A 9,715-nucleotide genomic window follows, 5' to 3' on the forward strand; every position below is an offset into this window, starting at 1 on the left:
TAAAGTCCATGCATTTTCGATCAGGTTTTCTAAAAAAGCCTTTATAACCCAACAAAATTGAGCAAAGAATACATAACCGATTATTATTACAGTCTCTGCAACCGAGTTACATTTCTTAGATGAATCACGTCCTTTTCTCATGCTCGTTAGCTGTTGAATTTAGGTTAACACTCCCCGCGTGTCTGACTGTGTGCTCGATCCAGCGCGGTCTCACTCCTCCGCCCCGCTGGGAAGCGCGTAACCGCGCCCTGACCTGCCGATTCACATGTAGAGGCACACGGCGGGAGCCGCGCTCGCTGCACCGGAGCATGGGCAGCCACATGCCACACATCCAGCACAGTCAGGACAACTCTGCGATAAAGACGAATGACCTATGAGACAATTATATGTTGTCTGTAAATTATTAATATCGTCTATAAATATAAGTAGTTAAAATATAAATAAAAAAACAAAAGAGATATTGTTTTTAGAGATATTAAGTATTTATATAAGTCTATTTGGTTGTAAAATAACTATTAACTAGCTATTAACTATGTACTGTACCAAAGCAGGATGATAAGATAAGATTTTAAGTAGGCTTTAACTGGTGTAGAGCTCTTACCAAAATGCAAGCGATAGATAAACTAATATACAAACAAACAAATAAATGAATGAAATAAAGTCATAAAAAGCTAACATTATTATTCGTTTCTGAAAAACGAACAAACAAAAAATGTAATGGGGAAAAATGCAGTCAATGATATTGTGATTGACGTAGGAAACCGGTTTTGCAAAAAAAAAAAAAAAAAAAAAAAAAAAAATCAGGTTTGCAGAAAAAAGACAAGTACGAGGTCCAGTTTGGACATTAGTGGCTCATTATTCTATTCTAAAGATTTTAGCGCCATCGTGTGGAAAATCGATGAACTGCGACGAACCTTTACCGTCGTCTCGTGTTCAAACAATTAAGTACAAAATGTTTTTTTGTCCAAAATACGCTTTGTGTATTTACCTTTTCTTTCTTTTTTTCTTTTCTTTCTTTCTTCTTTCTTTCTTTCTTTTCTTTTCTTTTCTTTCTTTCTTTCTTTCTTTCTTGTTTTTATTTACAGTGTGGAGAGGCCCTTTAGAAGTTTTAAGCTTAATACGTCGTGCATTTTTTCAACTTGTGTATATTGATATACAACGATCTACTTATTTTTACTTCTTACTTCTTGCTCGACAGCATTTCATGTCCACTTACTTCTTATTTGAATTGTATTAAATTATTTGAATTGTAATATTTGTCTATAAAAATGCATAGTTGTATGAAACTATTTAAACAAAATAGAATAGATAATGTGCATTAGCTTACATATTCTATACACAATCAATTTATTCATTAAATAAATGCATGTATTTGTTTGTTTTGCTTGTTTGATCAAATAAATAAAAATAACTTTGCCTAATATGTATTTATTTGTTATTATTAATATATAAATTTGGACTTTATTTTCCTGCTATGCAAGAAAAGTAATAACAACGTTTCCTTGTTACTTTGAAGCAAACCATGCAACGCGACATTTTTGTATCTATTTATTTACTTAACGTTTCTTGTTGCACAGAAATAAATCTAAACTCTGTTTGAAGGTCTATATGACTGATTTTTCATTTTGTATTTTGTCTCCCCAGTGTATTGATAACAAAAAATGTAGAGATGGCATTTTATTCGCTAAAGAGTTACTTTTTTACTAAAAGTTACTTAAGTTACTTTTATTTTATTTTTTTAATGTTATCTTTTTGGATATCTTGTTAAAGTTGTAAATGTTGTATGTTATGTCTTTGTTAATGTCTAAATATATATAATATATATATATATAATATATATCTATATATAGATATATATATATTATATAATATATATATATATATATATATATTATATATAAGATATATATAAAAGCTGGAGGACTTTTATTCTGAACGATATCCGCTCGGTCATGTTCGGCGCGGCGCGTTTTTTATTGTGCGTCATTTGTTGTCACCTGACCTCAGCCTGCTTCCTCTTTCTCTCTTGGATTGATTCCTCCTGCAGGAGCGGAATCTGCGCTGCCCTCATCCTGACGATCAGAGCTCAGCCAGCAGCGCAGCGCGGAGATGTTGGCCCTCATTCACCGGCTCCTGGACTGGTTCAGGTCGCTCTTTCTGGAAGGAAGAGATGGAGCTGACGCTGGTGGGACTGCAGTACTCTGGCAAAAACCACTTTTGTCAACGTGATCGCTGTAAGTCTGGTTGCATTCCTCGCAGTTTGAACATATTTTACTGTTGTCATGTCATCGCCTGCTAGGCGGTGGCGAAGCACAGTGTTTTAAAACCTGATTCTTGTGAGCAGTGTGCTCTTATGAATATGGGTGTGATGGATTTCTCATGGATTGCTTGATGTTTTAGCTGGTATATGAAAAGGAATGGCTAGTTTCTCCAGGTTTGAGGACACTGATGACTTTTAGGGTGGATGCCACTTGTTGTGTGTTTAAGCTCTTAAATATTATGCAATAATATTATTATGGAATAAAGCCTATATAATTTTTATATTATAATATGTAAAATGTATAATATTATTACAGTATTGTTTAATATTATTGCAAAATTTCCTGTCCTTGTATGTTTATGTTCAGTGCCAGATGTGTGTTTTGATTTCCATCATAGATTATTATGTGATCTGAAACAACCTTCCCTTTATGGATGCATCTGACTCAGAACAGATGTCACTTTGTGATTGTGAGAGTCTCTTTCTCTCTCTCTCCTCTCTCTCTCCATCTCCTCTCTCTCTCTCTCTCTCTCCTCTCTCTCTCTCATCATCTCTTTGAAGTAGTTTGGACATGTCCAGTGCTGGTTCATTATGGTTTTGCTTCTGTGTTTCGTGTCTGAAAGTTAATCAGTTGGTAAAAATTGTGGAATCCATAGATACACCCTGAAAATAAACCTTGGTGTGACCCATATTGAAAAAGGTCTCCGAGTACAGCAGCATGAATCTGATATTTAGGCAAAGTCCCGTGATCTGCCCCACGATAGTTCCAAGTGACTGTCCCAATAAATAAACATTATTGAAATCATGAGAGTTGCTCTTATGCTTCTCATAGATGGTTTCTGCAATGCAGCACAATGACTTTACAAACCCAGGGTTTCTAACAACTCTACTGATGGTTTTGAAATTGAATTCAAATGAGGGGGGAGAGAGAAACATCTCATCCAGTTTCATCAATCATGCAGGTGTTATTCTAGTTTCAATGAATCATTTCAGGTCCAGTTTAAAACGTACCATTCACTCAGTATTTTTCCCCTTGTATTATAAATACAAACCAGGTACGTTTTTGCATTTGCACACAGCTAATATATGCGTTTTAAGATGATGTTTACTTGTATTGTAAACCATAAACCACAAGAAATACTGAAAAGTACCCACAAGAAAGTGCTGAAGAAATCTTGGATTTAATGCTTTAAAATATCTTCAGATTACATAGTTGCATCTCTTAGGTGTTTTGTAATATGACCATGAATTTAGCCAAGCTCTTCTGGATTTCCTATCCTCAAATATGAGGGTTTTGCAACAGAGAGCACCTCGCTCAATGAATGGCGTAGTTATGAAATCATATTTTTATGGGACTCTCTTTTTTTTTGTTTTTTCCCTTTTCACCTAAAAATTATCCATTTCTTAAATATGAAATCCCATAAGACTGATTTCAAAATCCACACGGTTGGAAAAAAACCTATTTAATTTGAATCTTTTGCACAATTCACTAAATTCTTTCTGGCTTGTTTTACCAACCATTCCCATCATTATTACTAAAACTCCCTAACTACTCTTGTCTTGCTGTGCAAGTGTTGTTTACGCTCAAAAGCTGCATTTTAGCACTGACATCCGTCTTGTGGTGCTGTTATTTTGTGAAACATCAGGGATATTAGCTTGTAATTTTTTATGTACCTTATGCCAACCCTTCACATGCCAGGTTTGTTTTATTGATGTTATTGTGTTTCTTTTTCCACTAGTTCTGGTCAGTTCACAAATGAAGACATGATCCCTACAGTCGGCTTTCAACATGCAGAGAAAGTCACCAAAGCAAACGTCACAATAAAAAGTAAGTCTGATCTACACTGCATTGTTCTTCTGCGTCAAAGGAGGGTTTTCTTGGAATCCAGATTTAATGCATGTGATGTAAATTATGTTACATCTCCAGTTCTTTTTTTTTTATATCCTTCCTTTATGTCCACTTGTGTCCCAACACTGTAGCAAATATGTGCTGTTTTCACATAGATTTGGGCATAGGTGGACAGCCGCGGTTTCAGGAGCATTGTGGGAGCGATACTGCCGGGGCGTTCAATGCCATAGTGTGAGTATAATCTGAGTTTTTGTCATATTTAAAACGAAAGAACGGTTTAGGTACTTTCACTGCCCTCTGTGATACTTGATTCTGATTGGACAGTTGCATTGAGCGGTTAGATATTTTTGCATAATGACCATCAAAGTGCATCTAGAAGCTAGATTAAAGAGAGAACTTAAAATTAGACATATTACTTTGTAGTTAAATATTATTGGCTAGTCAGCCTATAGAAAAAGCTAACTGATTGCAGATTAATAATAAATTAATTATACGTTACTGTTCAAAAGTTTGGGGTTGGTAATTGTTGTTTTAAATTATTATTTTTTATTGTTGTCTTATGATCACCACGGCTGCATGTATTTGATCAAAAATACAGTTAAAAGTTTACAGTAATTATTGTTAAACATTTATTACAGTTTAACAAATCTTTTTATGTTTGAATAAATTGTAAAATGTAATTAATCCCTTTGATTTCAGAGCTGACAGTTTTAGTAGTATCATTACTCCAGTCTCAGCTGTCACAATGATCCTTCAGAAATCATTCTAATGTGATGATTTGCTTGCTGAAGAAACAGTTACTTATTAATCAATGTTGAAACATTATTTGCTGGTTAATATTTTTGTGGAAACCATGATACTTTTTTCAGTATTTTTTAATGAATAGAAAGTTCAAGACATGCATTTTTTTTTGTAACAACATAAACGTTTTTTACTGGTCAGCACTTTTTGATAAATTTAATTAATTATTGCGGAATTAAAAAGTATTGATTTCTAGTTCTATTTTTTCCCTATGGTAGTGTATATAACTTCAACTTCAACTTCAATTTATTTGTATAGCACATTTATACACACAACTTAGTTTGCCCAAAGTGCTTCACAGTGTATGAATAAACACAGTAGACACAAAAATGTAGCAAGTACAGAAATTAAACAAGAGCTACTTAAAAAAGCCAAACTAACCAAGATAAGTCTCAGCTGAGACCTAAAGACCTCCACTGATGAAGCTTGTCGAATATATAAAGAGGGGAGATTGTTACACCACAGTTTAGGGCCTGCTACTGAGAAGGCACCGATCACCTTTTGTCCTTAATAAATAAATAGACATTGTTTCAGTGTTCATTTTGTTGCTTTGTTTTCTGTTTTATAACAGACTGTTTTTTCTTAGCTCAAGATGTGAACTATTATACAAAAAAAAAATAGAAAATAATTAGTATTCTTGTCCATTTATTTGCTTTTTTGATAAGTAGCTGTGTAATGGTATAATGTAACAATCAATCAGGCATTTTCACAAAATAAACCCATCATGGTGACACAAGACCACGCTGCTTCATGTTGGGGTCCTGATCACACTATCAGTGTTTATTTTGTGATAATGTCTGGTCTGACTGTATATTATCGCTGAACATGAAGTTTGTGTTTACATTATCAACGACTGCGTTAAAGACTCTGTTGGTGTTTTTCAGGTATAGGGTTGATGCTGCAGATCGTGAAAAGGTCGAAGCCTCAAGAAACGAGCTACACAACTTGTTAGACAAACCACAGCTGCAAGGGCATTCCTGTAAGAAGAATTGTTTTATTATTGCAGCTGATTTTCCCCCCTTGTGCTGTTAATGTAGGACTGTCTCTCTTATTAATACTTTGTGCTGTTTTATTACTGCTGAATTTACCAAAAGAAAATCAAGCCTAGCCATCGCAACCACAAAACCTTTTCCAGATCTTTCCCCAGCTGCTGTGTCTTATTTAAGGAGCATGACTAAGCATCTCTACCGTCAGCTCTATGGTCTGAGATTTCCTCACAGGGCACGTTACTAGGTTGTATCTTCAGCAGAGAAATCAGCACAGAGGAAAACCCATCACTCATGGAGCTCCTTCTTATATCAGTGTCGCTCTCAATTTTCTAAAGCGAGCAATTTCAAAAAACAATTTTAGCACGATCCCGAAGTAGAACCAACACCCAGTAGCATAAATCTTTAAGCACTGAAAAGCGAAAGTGCCAATGTTAAATGTTCAGTTTAAACCTAAAGGTGCATTTTTTTATCTTTACTTTTCCTCCACAGGTACTTGTCCTTGGCAACAAAAGAGATCTCCTCTCAGCGCACTAGATGAGAAACAAGCTTAATCGAAAAGATGTAAGACTTTCTTTTTTTTTTTTTTTTTGCATTTCTTGATCTTTTTTTAAGTGATTGTTTGATTAGCAAGTTTGGGGCCATGTGAGTGAGAGATTTTTATTTAAATGTTTCCTGCCTCATACAGAACAATATTGCTGTCATATGAGGGCATATGTTCATCTATAGATGATTTTGATTGTAATGCAATTGCAAACATTAACCACATAGCATTGCCCTCCTCTTTTTAGATTTCTTTGTTATTTCAACTCCAAAATACTCTGTGGCAGTTCTGTCCTTCTAATGTTGTCTTCCGTTTGTTTTTTTTCTGGGGGATTTTGTGACATTTCCACAGTCGGTGACCACACCCAGATCTTTAGACAGAGTTCTTGTGAGGCGACTCAAAAAAATGGCAAATGATTAGTTGAAACATTTTTGTTTTCTATTTCTGCAGGAACCTGTCTGCCATTCAAGACGAGAGATCTGCTGCTACTCAATTTCATGCAAAGGAGAAAGACAATATAGGTGAGAGTTACTGCGCATTTTATACACATCCAACTGTAAAACTGTGATGTTTGGTCAGGTGACCCTCGCTCGCTTTCATTTAGTTTGATTGACAGGCGATCTGACCAATCATAACGCCAAATAACACTACTCACATTTTCAGAAAAGTTGTTTTCAGAAGTCTAGTTTTATGGTATTGCGTGTCACAAGCATATGATATGTGACCCTGGAGCACAAAACCAGTCTTTTAGTCGCTGGGGTATATTTGTAGCAATAGCCAAAAAAAACAAAAAGGAACATTGTATGGGTCAAAATTATCGATTTTTCTTTATTTTAATGCCAAAAAATCATTAGGATATTCAGTAAAGATCGTGTTCCATTAAGATATTTTGTAAATTTCCTACCGTAAATATATCAAAACATTATTTTTGATTAGTAATATGCATTGCTAAGAATTCATTTGGACAACTTTAAAAGGCAATTTTCTCAATACTTAGATTTTTTTTGCACCCTCAGATTCCAGATTTTCAAATAGTTGTATCTCGACCAAATATTGCTCGATCCTAATAAACCATACATCAATGGACAAAGCTTCATTTATTCAGCTTGCAGATGTTGTATAAATCTCAATTTCGAAAAAAATTGACACTTAAGTCTTTTTTGTTTTGTGGTCCAGGCTCACACATTATTGTTTGAAAAACTTTTTTTTTATTTTTTATTTTTTTTGTGTGTGGTTAGCTTAATTTGTAAAAACTTAGAGTAGATGCTCAGATTTCTGAAAAAAAGTATGAGTAAGACTCGAGAACAGTAGGTGTGTGTTCAGAACTGCTAAAACAGTCTGCTGGAGTGCAAGTATATTTACTTCAGCGTCTAATACGGATCAAATGACCCATGCATCACCTTTCTATTGTAAAGCTGCAATGTGTGACATCTGCTATGTAAATACATTTTTTGCCTGCAACATTTGGTACTATGTTTTGAAAGCACCACAGAGTCCGTGTTTAAAATCTGCTGGAGATCAACATATGAATACTTCAGTTTGGGAGAAGTTTTGAAGTGAAACAAAAGATATTATAAAAACATAATGGTTCATCCATTCTGTCCTGCAGATATCACATTGCAGTGGTTGATCCAGCATTCAAAGTCTCGGAGAAGTTGAGAACAGACCCCGTCCTACCTGTGAGTCCAGTCCTGCCCTCGTTCCAGCTCCCAGCTCAGCCCAGCGCTCTTCAGACCGATTTCGTCCGGCCGGCCCCTTCCTGTGACCAGTGATGCAGGTCCCTCTCTGTCCAGTAGCTGTCTGTCTCATTCATTCCGCCTATTACACACTGACTGTCAGTAAAGCATCTTCACTCAGACTCAAATCATAATCAAATCAAATCAAAAAATATTTCAAAAGTGATATTCAGCTGAATCAGTTTGTAGTTAGTCTCTTTATCCTGAAGAAATAAGATTGTGTTATTGTTGGGGGTTTTCTTTTGGTCTGATTTTTGTATTATACTTGTATAATGGTATTGTTGGGAAAGGGTTCATTTTTACCACAAAGAGTGGTTTTTAACTTTTGAGTTGCTAGTGTGTGTGTATTGTATTTAAGTGCTTCAATGTACATTATAAAATGTACACTTTTTTTTTTTTTTTTTCTTAAAGTTTTGAGTCAGTAAGGTTTCTTTTTTATTAATACTTCTGTTCAACAAGGATGCATTCAATTTGTCAAAGTTTTTATAATGTTACAAAAGATTTCACATAAATAGTGTTGAACTTTGAACGTTTTTGACGCTTTCCACAAAGTTATTACACAACATTGATAATAAGAAATGTTTCTTTTAGCATCAAATCAGCATATTAGAATGATTTCTGAAGCATCATGTGACACTGAAGACTGGAGTAATGATGCTGAAAATTCAGCTTTGACATCACATGAGTAAATTGCATTTAAAGATAAATTCAAATAGAAAACAGTTATTTAAAATTGTAATAATATTTCACAATATAACTGTTTTTACTGTATTTTTGGTCACATACTGTAAAATACAGCCTTGTGCAGCATGATAGACTTTCAAAAACACATCAAGAAACTCTTAACCGCCCCCAAACTTTGTTAAAATGATAGTGTACCACCAGCTGATGTTTTTCATTGAATCTATGTGTGGAGCAACTGTTCCCCCCAATCTATCAAGTGGAATAATCACAATATTTAGCGTCCGATTTGACTTGGCTGGCTAGCTGGATGACTAGACAGTGTATTAGGTTCTACTAGCTCATAGTCCCATAATTAATATTCATGAGTCAGGATGATTTTAGAATGCGTCTCCCATGCTTCAGATCATCATCATGGCTCTGTGCTAAATCTCTGAGTCTCATTACAATAACAAAGCCCCAGATGATTAATATTCAATGACCCACAGCTCATGGACACGCGTTCACAATCGCTGTCAAGCCTTGAACATAAAACACCTAAACACCTCAATTTCTAACAGGATCCTGTGTATGTCAGGTGTGGACTGTGTGCAGCTGATGGACCATCTTGGCATTTACATTAATTAGTGTGCGTTAATGTTAAGTGCCTTTTGCAGAAGACATACTCACATTTTAAACAAACCAAAAAATTAATATGTGGTATGCTATGTAAGCACAAGCAGCTATCTAAACTTAGGTAGCGTGTTGACCCATTATTACCATTAGCACTGATTTATTGTATTGGTATTGATTGTCTTCATTCACTGGCTATGCATATGTTAGCGCCACAATCATTACATAATTACCTGATTCTTACAA

General features: G+C 35.0%; 1 pseudogene; it reads left to right on the forward strand.

Moving 5' to 3' along the window:
- Window positions 1-2,072: 2,072 nt before the first annotated feature.
- Window positions 2,073-8,180, forward strand: LOC109089314 (annotated as a pseudogene).
- Window positions 8,181-9,715: the final 1,535 nt, after the last annotated feature.

Source organism: Cyprinus carpio, chromosome A11 (genome assembly GCF_018340385.1).
Source record: "Cyprinus carpio isolate SPL01 chromosome A11, ASM1834038v1, whole genome shotgun sequence".
In the NCBI taxonomy this organism is placed as follows: Eukaryota; Metazoa; Chordata; class Actinopteri; order Cypriniformes; family Cyprinidae; genus Cyprinus; species Cyprinus carpio.